Here is a 20937-nt window from a genome sequence, read left to right on the forward strand (position 1 = left end):
AATCTTCTTGCCTCAGTTCCCCCAACTGCTTGGATTATAAGCACACACTACCACATGCAGCTACATTTGGTCCTTTCTGGACACTTGAGTGAACACATTTGAAAATTTTTTAACACCATCAAGACTAGAAGTATGTAGAAGGATTAAGAGGTAGAATTAATCCCTAGCGCTTGATAGCTACCATAGACGAGGCCTATCCCCATCCATGGGTATGATCCTGAATGCCAGAGTAGTCATACATACTGCAGAGTATGTCCAAAGTGCAAAGGGGTCTCATGTATTCATTTTGTTTTAGTTTTTAGTATCTGAATGGGAGCTAGACTTCTTGCATGTTCAATATGAATCTTCTATCTCCTACCTTCCTTTGGGGAAAGAGAATGTAAGGGGAAAAAAAAAGGAAGAAAAAATAGTTACTTCAATTTACTTTTCCTAAAAATGACAATTTAAGGATTCTTGAGAGCAGTACAAATAAGAATTTTCCAAATACATCAGATGACAACTGGCAAGAGTCAAGAGAGATGTGAGAAGACATCGTCCAAGTTTTAGAGCAGAATAGATGTGCCAGTCAGGAGGACAGCAGGCTAGGTGGCTAGCGAATCACATAGCCCTGGGACTGACCTGGCTAGAAAAATAATCTGAGAATTGACATCATTACCTGTGTCCCTGCCCAAGAGAGCAGCTGATGTAGCACCAGCGTATCTTTGAGGTGTGCCCTTCCAGACCCCACAGTTTTGGAAGACAAACATTCTTGGGAGACTACAGCAAAGAGAATCATAACCAAAGAGCACCAGAAATCACAAAGCCTTGGTTAATGCAGCAAAGAAACTGTGAGTTTGGTGGAGATTGATGCTAGCAGTCATAATGTACAACAGAATAAAAAAAAATCTGATGTTTTGATGATTAGGCTAAGAAAAGTGTCTCCTGGTACATATATACAAATATGTAAATCCACAGAGAATAGATAAATGGTACACAAGGAATATCAGTAATAGTTACTTCAGAAAGCCTGCTACATTTGAAATTGAACTTAAGTGTGCAGAGAGGAAAAGTGCCAAACAAATAAATATTTCAGTAATAGATTGTTCAATAGGCTCTTCCCATTTAGAGCACTGAGGCATTTCCCCTCTCCTCTTTGGGAGAAAGGAGCGAGGTGCTCCCACACAACTTGAGACAGGGAGAAAGCTAGAAAGCCACTTGGAAGGCAGTGAAATTTTGACCTGAAAGGAAGATTGACATCCTTCCTCATGGGAATGCGTTTTATACTTCAGAAACTCATGCCTATCTCACGGGGCTCCCAGATCAAAGTGCAAGAGATTTTGTACTATTTTTTTTTTGATGGTACTGGGAATTGAGCTAAGCGCCTCACGTTTGCTAGGCAGGCACTTTTACAGACTCAGCCACTCTGCCAGCCCAGTGTAGGGGGTGTTGTAAGAACTAACTCTGGTCTAAGACTTGGTACATTTGAAGACTCTTACTTTAAAAGGCTCAGGGAACAAGCCTGACTGACATTTTCTTAGAAAAGTGTTGGTAATGGCCAATGCTCCCAGAGTTTGTTGGACTCAGTTGCATGAAGCAGAGTGGTCAGTTCAGAAAGCATCCAAGCCCAGCCTTCTTGAAAGTTCCACATGCAAGAAGATAGCAATGATAATGATTTAGCCTAGAAGAAAGGGGCTATTGTAGGGTAGGAGTAAGGCTTTGTCCATGCTAGAGAATCTCTGTAAAAAGTTCTCCAGCAGCAAGAATAATCCACAATAATGCTTTGCCAGAGAAGTAGATGATATTTGGTGTCTTCCACTCAGGTGTCAGCCAACTGCAATCACAACACTACTGACTCAGAGTATTGCTACTTTCTGCAGTTTTTATCTTTCCACCAACCTTTCTATCTTTGGAGGATGAATGATTGACTCCTTCCTCCTTAACTATTGTTAATGCACAGAATTTGCGAAACAGGCATTAACTCAGTGGAGAAGAGAAGCCTTAAATTAGATGGAAAATAAAAATTTTATTCAATTTTGTTTGGACTTCCTACTATCTGAAAATTCTGCTCTTCCAATATCTGAAAGTGAGGAGCTCTATCCAAGATATCATTTCATCTAGTGGGTAGGAATGAAGAGACAATAGAAAAATAGCAATAGAGAAAATAAAGTGTGTCTATTTTGTTCATTCTTTTTTTTTTTTCCACTTTCCCAAACTTTATTAAAAGAAAACAGCAGTTGTGGTTAAATCTCTAGAACACAGTCAATTTCCTGGGATTCCTCCCTTGAAAATGTGACATTTGATTTCCAAACATATGCCGGACGGGTACATGGTTCCTGTTTACACTAAGTAGGTAAGAAGTTGACATCCTGCAGCGCTCATCTTCCAACTTTCCCTAGTCTGTGGTCTGTCTTTGGATCAGCAATAATGGCCTGAACAGCTACTATGGCTTCATTAATTTTTGTCTGTAGCTCTCTAAGCTCTTCTATATGCAGCAATCGCAGAATTTGGGCAGCTTCATTAAGAACTGCATCTCCTTTCATTCTTAATTAATCCAGATTATGTTAATCCTAATGACTGTGATGTTTTCGTTCTTCTTCTGAAACAACTGCCCACAGATCTCTATAGCCTTCTCTGGTAGAAGGTAGGCTGTATGCAAAAGAAACCAGCACAAAACATCTTATCTAAGGAATAAAATAAAACTTTAGTGGATGGGAAAAACAAAAGAAAGAATGAGGAAAGTTGAGTAGAAATGAATAATTGGAAAGACAGAGAACAGTTCTGTGCTACCCTCTGGATGGGAAAGTGAGTATTATGCATGGAGTAGGACGGAGAATAATGTGTATGTGACTAGAAGAAAACTGAGTCTGCATGAATGTCCTTTACAATGTGGCATTGGAGAAACCTGAACTCACGGACTCAAATACAAGGACAAATGACCTTATGCTTCCCACTGCTCCAGCCAACAACCAACACCTACCATTAGACATGTGAGGGAGCTGGCCTTAGAACATTCAGCCCAAGTTAAACTACCAGAGGATGGCAGCTATGTGTGTGATCTCAGGTGAGACCAATGGAAGAATTCTGCAGCTGAACTGAAACTAAATTGCTGACTGTGAAATTGCAAACAAATAAAATTCTTGGATTAAGCCATCAAGTTTTAAAATGCTCTTTCACAGCAAATGACAACCCAGCAAAACCCTGCTAGTATACATTTACCTTTTAGTACCAGATTTGGTCTTTTTAATATCTTGGCTTCCTCAAGTTTTGAATTAAAAGATCTCATGATTTGCTATTAATATAGATGTGACCCCCATTTCACCCAATGAGTCCTACAATTGAGTCCTCTAATAGGGCTGTGTGGTGGACAGTACTGAGAACCCTTCCTGATTTGACTACAGAGCCCACATGTACACAGATAGTGCATTATAGGAGCTCTGAAAGGTGAACCACAGATACATTGCATCTCAGAAATTATCTTTAATAAAAAAGAAAGTTAATTTGTGGGTTTGTTGCCAAAAATTCTTGCAAGTTATGAATAACAGTCCTTGAAAGAATTTTGCTAAAAAAAAAAAAAAAAGATGGAATTTCCTTCCAGACAAAAGAATAAAACTTTCTCTGAAATCATCCACTTGTTCACATATAATGATTCCGAGGGATGGTGGGAGCTAAAATTTTGAGATGTATCCACGTGGTATAGTTGTCTGAATTTTGGCCTCTCTAGAGGAAATTGGCATTCTGTTCACAAACAATTTTTTCTTTAAGTTAAACATTTCATTCTCTTGGGTGTTTGTTGCTAATGGAGACAGAAATACCACTCTCTGGATTTAATACATTTCACACACATCTCCATCAAGTGCTGTATTTTCTCAGCAGAAGTAGAATTTTAACAGTTTTTTGTGACTTTTGACACATCATCACTTACAAAGGGCCTTCCTTTGAGGGGGAGGGACTGTACAGAGAGATGGTGTAAAATTTGGCTTTGTCTTGCTCAGGAATAGATAAACAGATGTCATTTATAGATTTTTATGAGCAAAACCCAAGTGACATCATGCAAAGAAACTGTCACAACAAAGTTTCTCTTATTTTTTGGCTATGCTAACTGTGTTATCTTTGACTTGACCACATATTGAAATGCTCCCATTACCTACTTGATTTCCACCTGTCCATAAATAAATATACTTAAACATTTTTGGACAACTGTGTCCTTTTCAATGCATAGCCCTGCTGAGAGAGGATTAATACACCTATGAGTAGTGTTATAATGTCCCCACATCACCACCCTGGGATTTGTTTTTCTGAGTTTTAATACATGACCTCACTTTATAGGAATGATGATTGCAGTAATGGTTGGTGAATTAGTGCACAATAGTTTGAAGGTGTTGTAGATTTTATTAGAGAAAGTCAATATGACATAGTTTTAAAAAATAGCTTTTGGAGACAGATGACGAATTTGGCTCTATTGTGTGGGGTTTTGTTCCCTGAGTTAAATAGGTGTCTTGAGCAGGGGACTTAGGCTCTTTGATCTTCTGTTTTCTTATCTAAATTGTGTGTGTGTGTGTGTGTGTGAAGTACCTATTTTGGAAACTTTACTGCAAAGATTAAATCTGTAACAAAGAAAAAGTACTTCTGGCATTTAGCAGATGATGGGGGAAATACCAATTTCCATGGCAAAAGTAAAGAGTTGCTTGATAAAACCAACAACAGTGAAAACAATTATTTTATTTATGCTTTAAGTTTAAATTATGTAATTCTAAAAAAAAAAGCAATAATCACTGTGGACTTTAAAATGAAACTCCTTCTGTTATAACTTGCACGTATCATATTTACAGCTGTTAACCTTCCTGAATGTTTCAGACTCAAAGGTGGGCCAGTATTGGGTTCACACACTAGCTTATCCTTTGTACACTGTGCAGTAAACTGGGGAATGAAACAGCACATGTGCTGGTAGGTTACTGCCTGACAAAGGCTAACCTAAGAACGTTCACACTTCCAAGCTCTTTGCATCATTGTAAAAGCATTGGAGGCAATGGTATGTCCCATTAATAGTGAGGAAAAAAAATCAAGATTTGAAAGGTAGAGTAACATGTTAATTATCCCACAGCTTCTATTTCAAAACTCAGATAATTTTCTAAATTAGTCTTTTGTTCACAGAAGCAAGGTATGTTTAACAAAGCTTCCGAAAAGCAAACTGTTCTGGGGAACTAGTACTTGCAATCTCCATGATGCAGGAGATTTGGTAAAAATTTTAGAAGAGTTACAATAAATGAGAACTTGATAGGTGCTCCTAGCTCAGGTTTAGATTGGGCCTGGAGCTCAGGTCTAATGACTCCTTTTGGGTGGGGGAGACAGAAGAGAAACAAAGCATGTAGCATATTTTTTATTTTCCTACACTTTATTGCCCATGTTACAGAAAAGGATATCTTTATAGGATTACAGATCAATAACTATGGTGTGATAGAGATTTGGTGATTATTTTAAGTGCTTATATTTTACTGGATGGAAACAGAAGTTCTACTTGGGAAAAAAAATCACTTGCTTATGTCATCAGCAAGAAAGGGTCATGCATATCAATAACACTTAATTTCTTGCTCAAGGCTATTTTTGTTACACTATCCTATCTCTTTCCTTAAGTCCTGTTACTTGGCCTGTAATGCAAAGACTTCATTGTAATTAAAAACAAATCAAAGCATTTTCTTCAATCCAGCAAGCTCTGACTATCCTTGAAGGAAAATAGAAAATTTGACTGGAAATTGTAAAAACTTTTAGGACTATATCTCTTCCAATGTATTAGTTCAAGTATTCTATGTCAAAGTAATAGATCAAAATGTGAAATAGCGCTACATATCACACATGTACGTTCCCTTTAACTTAACAGTTCCAGGTGGATAACAAAATGGTAGAGGAGAAGAGTCCAGAAGGGATTTTGGTCCATGTCAGGGATCCAAGCTAACAGAAATTCTTCCATCTGTACACAGAAACACAGAGCTTCCAAAGTTACCATAAATATATCTGCTTCCTCTTCAGCAAGGGACATAAGAGGTCATTACTGCAAAGTTTGGAAGTGGTACTCTGCACCTTCTCTCTCATTCCATTGTGTAGAACTCAGTCCTGTGTCCATATCTGGCTGTGAAATACAACCTAACTATATTCCCAGAAAATGACAAAACCATTTTGGGAGAACATTTATTATATTTCTATAGGACTTTCAAAAATATGTAGGTGGACCTGGACATGTTTTGTTTTGTTTCTGGTTATGCTTTGTTTCTAGTAATATTTGTGGGTCTCCAATGTGTGCTTTTGACTTGTTCTGCTCATGGGTGCCTTTCTCAATATATGTTCAAACATTTTTCAGTATAATATACTCTACCAGCATGTGTGTACAGCTTCATATGTATGTCTTAATAGATGAATGTAACATTGATATATATGCTTTCTTCAATTTAGAAAATAAGCTTTTGTTAAATTGAGGAAGCTATAGGGATTAAATCATTGTTAAACAGTACCTGAATCTCTAATAATATCTAACCACTATTCCTGGACTATTGAAGCATTTCACAGATTGCTTTCCTACATTTGTTGAATTTTAAGCATTACAAAATCTGTCTTTTGCTAATAAGAAATTATCAGCTTAGCTTATTTGCATAGTGAAACTATGCAGTTAATTTATACATTTAAAAATGTATAAAAAAGCATTTCCCCTTGCACACTGGGGTGGGGGAGCTGTAAGTTGCACCAATAAGAAACTTTAACTCAAAGACAACCAGAAAAGCCCATAGATATACAAATAGGACTAATTGGTATTTGGTTTTTAGCTACATGCTGACAACGATTAAGTTAATTATAAGGCACATGGTGCTAAATTACTAGCTTTTTCATACATTTTTCTGTAACAACAAGAACCCTAGAGAGGGTCTGGTTCAAAGTCTAGTCATTCTAAACAAGGATAGATTTGAAATCGTTTCTGGAGTTAACCAGTTAACGCATTCCAGTACAATTAATGTAATATTAAAAAAAAATTAGATTTTATTAGGAAATCAAGTAAAGACATATTAAGTTGGATAAACACGAACATACTTTCTAAATGTTTTTGCCTAGTTTTGGTCCTGAAAAATTGAGTTGTCAATGAGTTCTAAGGCAACATTTTGTGTGAAGACAAGGGTAAATTTGTTCTGGAAGCTATAGGGTCACTATCTACTGATCATGTAGGAGAGAATCAGGAACCAATGCCAAGTACCTTTCATTCTTTCAAAGAGAGCTGGAACAAAAATAGATATTTGTAGAAGCTGATTGTTTGTAAATTAAAACAATGTGTTACAGTGTAGATAAAACTGTCCTTTGAGCTTTAGAGTAAGGTGGATACTACCAAGACCCTTGCAACTTTTAAATTATAGGAGGTCATTTCCAACTCATAAATGAATCTATTCCATTCTTTTTACTGAAACCATGTGTGAATTCAACTCTGAAATTTACCAGAAGCAGAGAAGGAAGAATATTATCTCTTGTGTTTTTGTTGAAATGTTTTTCAGAAGAGAGTTTCTGGCTTTACTCTGTTGTGTCTTCCTTCTAATGAATGCCCCAAACTAGGTGTTTGTATTGCATAGATATTAGAACATCAATACTTCAGTTAAGCACAGGAATTTAGTGTCAATAAATAGCAATACTGATATTGGATTATTGAGTATAATTGCAAAGGTTTATAAAATTCAGTCTTGCAGAAAGAATTAAAGAATTTATAATTTCATTGACTCTTAATATATTTTTTTAGATCCAAAGTGATCATTTATTGGATGACAAAGAAATTCTAAATTTTAAGGAAAAGTATGCAAGAAGATTAAAAAGCATGCATGATTTTCTCCACTTTACTCCTTACTTTCTTCCATTATTTTCCCTTACTTTTCTGTCCCTTCTTTGTTTTTGGATATTTGGGTTTTGGGGGGAGTAATTTGGTTTTATTTTAGTTACCTTCCCCCTTATGAATCTTGACCAACAAACAAACCCCAAATCCTGTCAGTAACAGCTCTCAAAAGAAGTATCCTGGCGATTAGACCAATGACAGTGAGAATGACGCAGGAAAAACTAGAGAAATCTCCATCTGTTGTAACCACAATTGTCAAAGTAGTTAGAGACAAAAACTTGCAAACTGAGCCAAACCACAGGAATTTGACTACTCTGGTTTCCTTACCCTATAAAAACTCCATTTGCTTCAACCTGGAAATTTACCTGATCTGCAGCTGTTGTCTCATATCCATTAACTGAATGAAGCACTTAACCTTTTTTTGAAACACTTAAATTATTCTCTGTAGACAGGTTATCAGGACAGAAGAAGACCCAGTGTATTTCTTTCTTAGTTTTTTTCCCTTTTTTTTTCTTTTGTTTGACTCATTCTCTTTTTTATTTAAGCCCAGGGGTCTTTTAATCTTGTATGATTAGCACTAATAATTGTAAGTAAGTTTTAAATTTTTGTGCACTTAGAATAATCAAACCATGAATGTTAGAACTATTGAAGTATAACTGATCTATTTAACAGTGGTATAATACAGCCAGAAGTGCAGGTGTACACATATAATCAGGCTGATGAGGCAGGAGGATCATGAGTAAGAAGCCCATCTGGGGCTACATAGTGAGACTCTGCCTCAAAAATAAGTAAGTAAGTAAGTAAGTAAATAAATAAATAAATAACAAAAATCCAAACAAACAAAAAGGCAGAATACCAATGAAGTCATGAGAATTTGTGTTTTCTTTGCCACTACTTGAGCATTTATCATGTTATTAAGAAAATTTAAATGCTCCAAATATTCCACCAAAAATACTAGACTGATGAAAACACATAAAATAAGATTTAATGCATGTTGCATCCCAGTCCATGAGGCCGGTGTCGAGGGAGGAAAGATTTCACAGAAAAAGAAGAATGGAAGCAAAAGCAAAGATTAATTCACTTTCCAAAGGAGGAAAGGGGTCATACTACGAGGTATCAGCCCAGAATAAGGTTATGTCTGGGGTTTATAAGCCTTTAAGATATAGAAGGAATATACTGCTGATGTTTTGTTTTTTGGTTCAATTAGCTGTTCCAGGAAGTGGCTGGTATGGTCAGTTTCTCAGTGTTTTGCCTGGGTATTTGTTTGATAGCATTGTACAATTTTTTTTTCTATGACATTACAGGTTGGAACACGTTGCTAACAAGATGTAAGTGGGGTTCTGCTTGAGTGCAGAAAAAGTTTCTAGAAAAAAAAGTAAAATAGCCTCCTACCAGACAAAATGGAGTCCCTTATAAAATGAGAGAGTTAAATGCTAATTTGAGTTAAGCGCCTTATAGTGTATATCTTTCTATGTAATGAGCAATACATTATTCTTCAATTATGTGACTTCTTGACTTTCAAGGTTTTGATATTTAAGTTCATTACAATGATCAGATTCTAAAGGATTTATGGTCTGCTAAAAAAAAAGTCAAATTAGATACACACTCATAAAATGCATTATATTTGGCAAGTTATTGGGAAAAATACTCCTTAAATTTAGCCAAGCTTTGTGTACTAGCTTATGGTATTATTGAGAATATGTATGAAAAAAATTATAATAGTATAGATGGAAATCATATGAATATGGTCTACTCCCTTATGTGCACCAAGGACTGTCACTAATGCTGAGTCTTCATTTGGCAATGTGTTTAGATGACATGCGTTCAAGAGTAAATCTGAGTTAGAAAACCTGGCAACCCCGAGTGGATTATAAAGCATATTTTCATCCCAAAATGCATTCCTTCAGTGACTTAATCATTTCTATTGCAGTTTGCTTAAGCAAAATTAAATTAAACCTGAAGATTTTAATGATGGAAATCTTGGTGGAAAAGAGAGATTTAAGAAGAGATTATAATTCCTACTTAAATTTTACTTATGCAGGGCTAGCAGAGTGGCTCAAGTGGTAGAGTGCCTGCCTAGCAAGCACAAGGCTCTGAGTTCAAACTCAGTACTGCAAAAAAAATTTTTTTACTTATGCAAAATTTTTATTTGATTTTTCAAGAACACAAATTAATAGCTCTTTGCATGTCTTTGATAGAAAAATTCCATTGGAAAGAGCTTTAGTGAATTAAAAGTCAAGGTACTCAAATTCCTGTATTTATACCAATATAGAAAGATCTTTTAATTTATAATTATACTCTAAGCAGAAAACAAAAATTGGTATTACACAATCAGACAAATAATATAATATCATTATGTGTTCTTATAATGAACCAAAGCACTTAGGTTTACAGATATAAAACAATCTTGTCAGTGGCTATAAATGACCACCTTTAGGAAACTTAGATTCTCATATGGACCAGGGTAGAACTTCCTAGAATAAACTTAATTTAAGTACAAAATTAATAGGTAGGACATGCCTGGCTTATAGGAAGGAGAGCAAAGTTATCCTTGGAGGTTTCAAATGTCTGGGATTTTTAAAACTGTTTTTGTATTTTCTAGATATGCTGAGAAGAAAAATTAATCTCTCCATACCCTTTCTTGCTTCTATCATCAGCAGGAGCAACTGGATATAAAGAACTGAGTTTCCTTCCATATTAACCAGGAAAGCACACATTAAAAAGTTAACCTATCTTTTTATGACTCAGGTAACCCATTGGGTAGTGCAGGAAAGAAATCAAATGCTTCTCCACACATTAATTGGGGTCCATTGACTCAAATTAGCCTGGAGAAATAGGCTCTGGGCTAATTGCAGAAAAAAATGTTTTCCTTTTCTCAATATGAATTTATACAAAAGATAAGTTAACATCTATCTTTGATGAAGTATATTATACTTTAATAGTTCCATTTGTTAAAGGAAGGAGCAGACCAAAGTCACACTGGCAAGAATGTTGATCAGAAAATGTTAATTGTATTTTTACTTCTTTCATTTATGTCATATATAGTCATAACAAACTTTGACATTGGGTAGTGATGAATATTATTGTCACTTTGGCAACTCTGTGAAAAATATTTGAGTTTACAAAACTTTGACAAGGAGCAATGTATGTATAATAATCATTAACACCATAATAAACATGCATTGTGCTTATTAAATGACAAAAATGTTTCAAGCATTTGTATAGAAAAACCCATTTAATCTTTATAACTATTTAATAATGTAAGTACTATTACTATTTTCATTTCAAAGATAAAGAAATGTTTCATAGACAGATTAAATAAATTGCAGATGGTCACAGGATGGCAAAGCCAGGATATTCACTCAAGGGTATTGCAGCTCGTGTCTCTGCTTTTAACACTCTGCTATATGAAAATATACTCATAGCCATTGCGGTGATGATAACATCTATTAAACACTCATTATGTGCAAGTATTGGACTAATCCCTGTAGATATGTTCATTTATTTTGTCTTTATAATAATCTGCATAGATAGCAGAGCTGAAGGAAAGTGAGACTTCATCCTATGAGGAGAACTGGATTTTTTTCTGAGAGAATAGCAGTGACATTTGGAGGGAATGATCTCCAGTACTTAGGTTCTTTTCATACTTATATTCATAGAAAAATCAGAGTTGGCTAGAATATTGTTTTCCCAGCTTGTATGGAAATTCTCTTTTGAAGTTATCTTAAGTCTTCAGTAAATAAATGTATACGCATATCAAAATTTTCTGTATTGGCTGTGGGAAAATAAAAGTAGCAGTTATGTTCTAGTCTGCATCTTCTGAAAGTCAAGCCAAGAGGGACAGTAGCCTATCACATGGGCTATGACATGAGCTTCTGCTGGTTATGGATGACTGCAAAGTATCGTGTAGTTCAGAGCTAGCAGATATGTAATAGAGTCATATCATTAGTGAAGAAACATAAACAAAAAATTGGTCTTAGCAAGTATTTTAAACACTTACTTAAAAGATTAGAGAAACAAAATTCAGTAGATACCTTGGTTACACAATTAGGTGGATGCTATGTAATATTTTTGTTAAATAAATCATACAGCATGAGGTGCCTCAAAAATAAGCAATTTATTAATTGCATTTTATAGATGTCATTAATTCTGCTCTCCCCTCCCCTCCTCTCCTCTCGTCTCCTCTGCTCTTCTTTCCTCTCCTCTCCCTTTTTTCCCTCCCCTCTCCTCCCTCTCCTCTCCTCCCCCCTTTAATTGTAGGACTGGGAGGTCAATCACAGGTTGTCAGGCATAATAGGCAAGTTCTCTACCATTTGAGCCACAGAAGTTATTAATTCTTAATCATATATTTAATGCATATAGTTTTATGTATCCTGCGTACTTCACAGAGTTAAATTTAGTTTAGTTTAATGTAGTTCACTTTAGTTTTACTTTGTTGAAACTAAAATGAGATGCTACAGAAAACAGGTTGTATAAATGGCAACAAAGTAAAAATACTTGAGAAACCATTTTACTGCTCTTCATTGGTAGGGACCAACATACTAACTTCACAACTGAACATGAGATTTTTCTGATTTGAACCAAGGTTACTCTGGGTGAAAAAATGAGAATTTTACCTTAGCTTCATAATAAAATCAATTGACTGAAATGGTATTATATTACCTCAAAGAGCCCAAGAGGAAAGAGGCTTCTGAAGAGATAGGTCAGTAATCAAAACCCCAAGGAACAAAGGTCAAGTTTCTTTTTTCTTCCAAGCTCCCTTACTATCTGCTTTGTGCCTCTTTCTGAAAGGTGCAAACTTGGTGGGATATGGTTAGGCCCATTGTGTATTAGACCCTTCCAGCAGAGGCTCATCTGCATACATCAGATGTGTAAAACACTGAATGATGCCTTTTTATATAGAATTCAAAATGTCCAGATGAGGTACTGTGATTGGCCCAATGTGGTGGAGATATTACCCCTTGTTCTAACAAATATGGGTGGCAAAGTGAAAATTGGGTGGTTTATGGGATCATATTAGAACAACTTGATGTAGAAGAGAAGCACCACTCAGAAAACACAGGATAGATTATGGAACAAAAAAGTCTTCTAGATATAATCTAAAACTTATTTCTAAAAGAATGTGCTTTTTCTTTCATACCCTCACCTACTCTACACAAATGCACACACACACTCACATAAATATATCCTAATTTTGAGCACCAATTCTATTAAAATAGCTGATTTTTTTTTACTACACTTGATGCAAGATGTTCCCTTTGAACTAGGCATTAGACATCTACTAAGTAGAGTTGATTTATAATTGCATTAAAAATAATAATAGCTGCCTGTAGTTCAGCAAATATTCACTTTCCTCATTTTCATGGAGGAGCACAGTTTCTTATCCCATTGATGTTGACCTTGACTGTGTGTCCTGTTTTGCAATAGGATTTTAGCAAATTATATGTGAGTAGAATTTGACGTATGCTTGTGTGGCTGACCTTACTCATTTGTGCTTTGCCTGTGAGAAGCTCATGTTTTGGGTATTCAGTGGCTCAAGGTGTTGAAAGACATATAGAAAAGACTTGGGAACATCCATATCTTGGACTCAAGCCCAGAGGAACCTAGTTAAGGTTGGCTATAATCCAGCTGTGCTCCACATGTAAGCAAGAAATTGGTGCTTATTGTGGGATGTTTGTGTTGTTTGTTATTCATCATAAAATGATTGATAAAAGACCTGCTTACCATGTTCTAGGCATATTATTTCATTTCATTTTCTATTTATTTCACAATATGAAACTTAGATTAAATGCCCAGACTTTTGTCACATACATCTTTTATGTTGGGTTTTAATTTATCTTTTATAAAAACTGAATGTATTCAGCCAATGTGTATTGAATGTATTACTATGTACATGATCACTATGCCTGTTTCTTCTTCTTTTTTAGGCAAACTGAAAGACATGTGTTCAATTCAAATTATTAACTTCAATAATTGTGGTTGACTGTATTGAAAGCTAAATGTGAATACAACTTAGAATATATTTCACCAATCTAATTTTGAACTCTGAACATTTTTTATAGTTCATGATAAGGTTTTCAAATACTGCTAAAAATGCAAATATGATAGTTTGAGAGAATTTAAAGATTTTTTTGTGACCCTTTCTCTATGTCCTGGTTCTTAGTTGTGACTTCTGTCAGTGGTTAAGAGAATTGAGTTGTAGCTGGAGATACATTGATCTTCAGTGGTAGAAAAATTGATCAACCAATCTTATATTTCATAACTAATTTTTAACATGCCTTTTGAAGCAGATTAACTTCCAAAATCAAAGGCAAATAATTTTACATGTACCAATAATAGATTACATCTCTAAATGGTTGAATATAATTAAGCAAATTTAGACTATAAATTTAGATTTTTGACTTTCAAAGAGGCAAAAATCTTAAAGTACTATCTAGGGCAAATAAGTAATTCCAATATTATTTTGATCCAGGAACTTTCTGGCATTTGAGCAATGAGAGGAATGAATAACTGATTTCTCAAAAGAAAGTTTTGCTTCTCTGGTAGGCTTCATGTGACTACGTTGAGTTTTCTCTATAGCATAAGCACTGTTAAACTGGATGCTTGAAGGTAATAATGTTAATTAGGTATTAAAAAATATATAGATTGCCTTATTAAGTAAAAAAAAACTAATTTTGTGTTTTAAATTTAAGACTGAAGATAAAAGTATAAATGCAGGAAAAAAAATACTAAGCAGAACTGCTTTACAATAAGTATTATTGATAATGTATTACATTTTTTTAGAAGAAACAATGGCATTTTCATTTATTCATTTACATGCCCACTCAACCACACATAAAGCTGTACAAATATATGTGTCTGGAAGATCAGTTCTTAACATCTGTGTTTTTCCATCAGAATCTGACCATTAGGGAGCTACAACTCCCTTGAAGTTGCTGGGGAAACAATGACGGAACTCAAGCCAGGAATCAATTAAACTAAGGATACTGTTCCATATCTTTGTTTTCTGGGAAGAGAACAGGTGCTTAATAATTTACATAAATTATGCAAAATCTAAAGCATTTACAGTAACTAGACACTTAGCAACAGACATGAATGAAGAGGTAAATTGGCTGATGATATTAGGTATTATAGCATTGCCTACTAGCATTGCTATTCTTATGCATCTGTCAGTATTTCCATTATAAACACTACTTTTTAAGGATATATATTTTAGCCTTAAACTCTAGTTCAGTTTTTTTTTTTTTTTAGAAGAGAGTAGACATGGCCATTGCCTGGACATACGTCATATTTGTAAACTTGGTATTCTGGATATGTGGAAAATAATTTGAATTATATTTAATTTTTTGAAACAAGGTAGGAGTGGAATTTGAATTTAAATTCTTTTGTTGTGATAACATTCAGGAATTACTCTGAATGAAGAATGTGCTTTAAAGATCCTTTAAAATCTGCTATGTGAATTTGAATATTTTTGTAATATATCAAATGTGTTGTTGGGGGCTTCATTTCAAGACAGAAATAAAGTAATCAAAAGAGTAAAACTGCTAATTTTAATCAGTAAAGAATTTTCTGTTTATTTTTCACTTTTTATTTTGGTGAGTTTTCCATGTGCTTTGTCATGAGCTAAGCTCAGTGGAGAATAAAAAGAATAAAACTCAGTGTCTGCCTAAAATAAATAGTCACACTTTTTGGGAAATAAAACATGGACACTTCTAATAATAAATGAAAAAAACAGCTGTATAGTTTATGTAACTACATTTCATATTGATGCAGCAATAGAATGGTGAATTATTTGTCATAGTAAAAGCCTCAGTCTCAATATAGTTTACCCTTTTGTAAAAAGATTTCACTTAGTTGTTCATTATATGAACTTTTAGCACTCAACATCATAATCAATATATGCTGTTGTATTGTTTCCTATAGGATACAAAAAAGAGTTAAAATTCTGTTAACATTATGTGTTTGAAATCAGTTAAGCATATTTTGTTTCCTAGAAATTTTAAACTAATTTGATAAATATTCTAGATGAATTCAACTCCTACTTATTCAACCTGTGCCTGTGATGCTAACAATGAAGGGAAACCTTGAACCATGATGATTAATCTCATTTTAAATTCATGGCTACCAAACTCAAGAAGGTACTTAATACCAGTGTCTTCATTTCTCAACTGGATGACCATTTTCCTCTTCTCTTTTGGAGCTTTAATATCTCTTCACTTACCTGCATTTTAACTAAGTACCTTGCTTCCTTTTTTATGGAGAAAATTAGCTCATTCAGACAATAATTACCCAGTCAGCCTCCTACACTGCCTCAGGACTCACAAACACTGTTTCAGACAAGATTCTGTAAATGAATAACATTGTAACTACATAAGCTAATCCTTCCTTGTGTATGCCACATTCATGTGTACGTGTATACAGTACTCCTTAGGTATCCATGGGAACTGGTTCCAATTTCCCCAACCGTGCAAAAATCTATGGATGTTCAAGTTCTTTATATGAAATGGTATCATATTTGTATATAAACTACACATATCTTTTTCTATACTTTAAATCAATTTTAGATTATTTATAATACATGCTATACAACTAGTAGAAACGGTATATTGTTTAGGAAATAATGGCAAGAAAATGTATGTACCTGTTCAGTAGAGATGCATATTTTTTCAAATATTTTCCTTCTGTTTTTGGTTGAATCCATGAACATACTATGGAGGGCTAACTGCAGTAGGTACAGTCTCTTCAAGCCATTATACTTTCCACAAGTCTAAGTAAAAATTTCATTTAAGTTATTGTGATTTTTACCTCCTAAAAGCATGTGTTGAAAACTTAATCTTAATGCAACAGCATTGGGAAGTGGGCCCCAGTGGGAAATACTTAGATCATGAGGGCTCCAGCTCATTCATTGATTACAGTTAATTATAACAGGGCTTGAGGCCACAAGGACAATCTATTGCTGTTTCTCACATTTTCTTGCTCTTCTGCCTTCCACCATGGGATAACATACGATGAAGTCCCTTTCTAGATGTGGGTCCTTTGATCCTGGACTTCCCAATATCCAGAACTGTAAGAAACAAAACTCTGTTTATTATAAATGACCAGTTATGAGATAGTCTATTACAGTAGCAATTTTATACATGTATCTTTATCTAGATAGATATATGCATAAAATTATTTCTGCCATAAAGCCCAAAACATTTCTTTTGGTCCTTTCTCTACCAACTGTCTTTGCAATTGCAGCAAACAATTTTCCAAATTACTGCCACCTAGTCCACTTTTCCTATTTTTTTATTTAACGTAAATGAAGAAGGCATTATATTTTACCACTCCAACAAAATAACCAATTTCTAGTTCTAATTGCAACTACCAAAGGTACTTGATCCAGTTGATCACTTCCTCCTCTTTTTTGGAGGGTGGGGACAGGGTATTATTATGTAACAGATGCTGTCTTGGAACTTGTAATCCTTCTGCCTCATCTTTCCAAGTGTTGGGATTACAAGTGTGTGCCACCATGCCCATCCATTTCCTCCTTGACACATTGTCTTCCATTTGGCTTTCATCTGAATTTTCTGTTATCTCACTTTGGTGTCACCATTGCTGGTTCTTTTATTTATCGACTCTTAATGTTGGAGTGATTGGTACTGATGTTCTCCTCTATGTATCCTCACTCCTTTCCTGATATTACCAAGGCTTCAAGAAAAATCTATATCTTGATGATGCTTAAATTTTTATCACCAGCTCAGACCTCTGTCCTAAACTGTGAGCTCACAAATCCAAGTGGCTAATTTACTTCACCGTTTGATTGTCTAATATGTAATTCAAATTCAGCATATCCAAAACAAAATTCTTCATCTGACTCCTGTGCTCACAATTCTCACAGCTTCTTCTGTATCATTCTACTTCCTCAGGACAAACATTATGAAATCATACTGGTTTTCCTCCTGCTAACACATAAAATGTCTGAGTATGTGTTTGGCTCTTTCTTTAAAGTGTGTTCAATAATCTGAATTCCTTCACCTTTCCACGTGAGTGATCTCCTTCTATTCTTTCCCTTTCTCACTCTTCTCCAGGTACACTGACCTCCTTGTTGTTTCTGGAAAGTTTCTTTTTAAAATTATCATATTATTGTTCTACGGGGGGTAAACTGTGACATTTTTTTTCTGGAAAATTTCAAACGTTTGCCTATAGTGGGGCCATTGTGTTGGTTATTCCTTCTGTTTAGACATCTCATTCCAACTTCTGCTCAAATCTCACTTTTGTTCAATAGGGTCTATTAGACCCTAATTAATACTACAAGGTGGCTGCCTTGATCCCCCTACTTTACTTTTTCTTTTAGTATGGCACTTGTCATCTTTAACATAGTATGCAATTGTCTCATTTACTTTTGTTATTGGGGGTCTGTTTCCCCTGACGAAATGTAAGCTCCATAGTATGCAGTGTTTATTTATTTTTTGGTATTCACTTATATTCCGTATATATTCACGTATATATTCCATATATATTCACTTATATATTCCAAATTCCTAGATATGAAATCAGTTTACATTATAGATATTCAATGGATATTTGTCTGAATGAGTGGTGGAATTGATGGAGATGCTGAGGCAGATTATCTGTGCTTGAGATCACACATGATAAATGGTAAGTAGCCCAAAAATGCCAAAAAGCATTGTTTGTCTCATGTAGAAAGAGCTTGATTGTGAATAAAGTCACTATGGGAGAAAGCTAAAACAAGACACAGTCCTCTGAGGGAGTTATCCAAGTCTGGCTGTCCATCTGTACCCCAAAGCCAGGAATCTCCAGGGTACACTGCCATAAATGAAACTCTGACAGCAACTACTTCTATCCCCTTCACCTCCTCCTTCTCTTTCTCTTTCTTCTTTTCACTGGAGATAGATTTTTGTCACTAATGTTAAAAGACAACTAAAAAAAAAAACAACCCAGAAAATTCATGTCTAGCTTAGAGATAGAAAAATGAGCATGGATGAAAGATTTTATTTAACTCATTAATGAGAAAGCTGCTGAGGCGTTACAACCAATTCAAAGGAGAATCCAAAGAACAAACATATTTATAGACTGGGAATATTGAAATGAATGTGTAAATTGAGGCAAAACTAGCTTTTTCTATGATAAAGGAGGAAAATTAATTGAACCTGTACTGGACAGAACAGAATTTGTATGTGCATAGACAATAAATTATTTTGCATTTTGAATCTAAAATTTTGAGTTGTATAATAGCTCACATAGAATCAGAGCCAGGTAACCCTGTGAGGGCTGCAATAGGCAATGCAGTATTCCACTGAAGCATACCTCTTCCTTATAGTTTCAAAATATGTTAAACTGTTACACTGATGAAGTAGATTAGTTTTACATTTAACACTGTGGATTAACAATTGTCTTAACTTTCTATTGTTGGTCTAATAAAATAAATCAAATTTCCTGGCCATAAACAATGCAATTTATTATCACACAGTTCTGGAAGTAGGAATTTCAAAATGGATATTCCTGGGCTAAAATAATGGTACTGGATTCTCTAAGGGAAGAATCAATTTTCCACATTTTAGAAGCTTCCTGCCTTCAGGGCTCCCTCCTCCTTTTTCAAAGCCAGCAATATAGCATCTTCAGATTTCTCTGAGTCTGACTTCTTCTACTCCTACTTTCCTCTGCCTTAAAGTAACCTTGCAATTACTTAGGGCTTCCGCAGATAATACTGGATCATCTCCTTATTTTAAGGTTTATTGATGAACAGTCTTAATTCCATGTGCAGCCTTTATGCTTCCTTCTGTGTAACATAGTATATCACAAATTCTGCAGATTAGTATGTGAACAAATTTAGTACTTATTTTGTCTATCATAATACTACATTAGAAATACTTAATTTTTCAAGATTTTGTCTAGGTAAGATTAGAAATAATTATGATCACATATAGATTATTTACAATTGATCTAAAAATAAGAAAAGAAAAAATGCACAGAATATTTTCTGCTTACTTAAAAATAACTCTTATAGTGCCCAGATTTGTGTTCATAAAATGCTTCTGCTACTTTAAGGGAAAAAAATTCACTTCACTGAACCCTTGAGATTATACCCACAAAACACCACTGCTAAACAGAAATAATTTAGGGTAGCTTTCTTTTGTCTTCAAAAATAAAAATGCCCTCATTACTTCAATCCCTAGCCCAGCCCTTTGGATCGAGATACGTAATGAACTTTTTTCAGATGAAATTTTCATATGATACTTTCTATTTCTCTAGTGTAATGGTATAGTGAGATAGCCACACAAGCAGTCTTTGAAAGTTGTAGTAACTTCCTCAAGGTTACTTGAAATAAACCGCATGCATTGGTTGCTACTTTGCTACCCCACAAGTTCCAAGGACTTTAAACACCATTCAGCCAGTTAGATCTGTGATCACTGGAATAAAGACAGTGTACACTTGAGGAAACAATTTGTTTCATGTATAATTGTCTGATAAAAGGGCAAAAAAAAAAAAGAGAAAACATGATATCTTCTTCCAATTCCAAATGCCCCCTTGCAGTAGAGTTTGGGACAGACAAAGCAGTTTATTCCTCAACACCGAATGGCACTGACAGTGGAGAGTCATTCAGCATCTTCTGATTTTGCAAGAAAAGAAAACTGGCTTTTATGAGACTTATTATAATTGTATGTGGTTATAATCTGCACCCGAAAGTTCCTCTAAAGCTCTGGAAATAGGTTAAGGTGAAGTGGACACTAAATAATTTTCAGACAATAAGTGGAAACAAAATCCATAAAAAGCACAATCAGTCCTTGGGCCTTTGCCATATGTTTTTTTTTTAAATGTAGCCTTAATAATTTTTTGTCCAAAAGTTAGAAAATATTATCTCTTCACCATAATGATTAAGTATGAAATATGAAGATACTTTGTGTTTTATTTCTGCCAAAACTTTAGCACTTTATCCCTAAATTTTCAAGACATGGTGAATATGACTCAGACTCATTATATTCATGTATGGATATGTCATGATGAAATCCTTACTACATACAACTGAACATATATGCTAATAAAGCATTCTATTACAAATATTTTCTGGGAAGAGTATCAATCCAAAGCATATTTGGTTT

Source organism: Castor canadensis, chromosome 7 (genome assembly GCF_047511655.1).
Source record: "Castor canadensis chromosome 7, mCasCan1.hap1v2, whole genome shotgun sequence".
Lineage (NCBI taxonomy): Eukaryota > Metazoa > Chordata > Mammalia > Rodentia > Castoridae > Castor > Castor canadensis.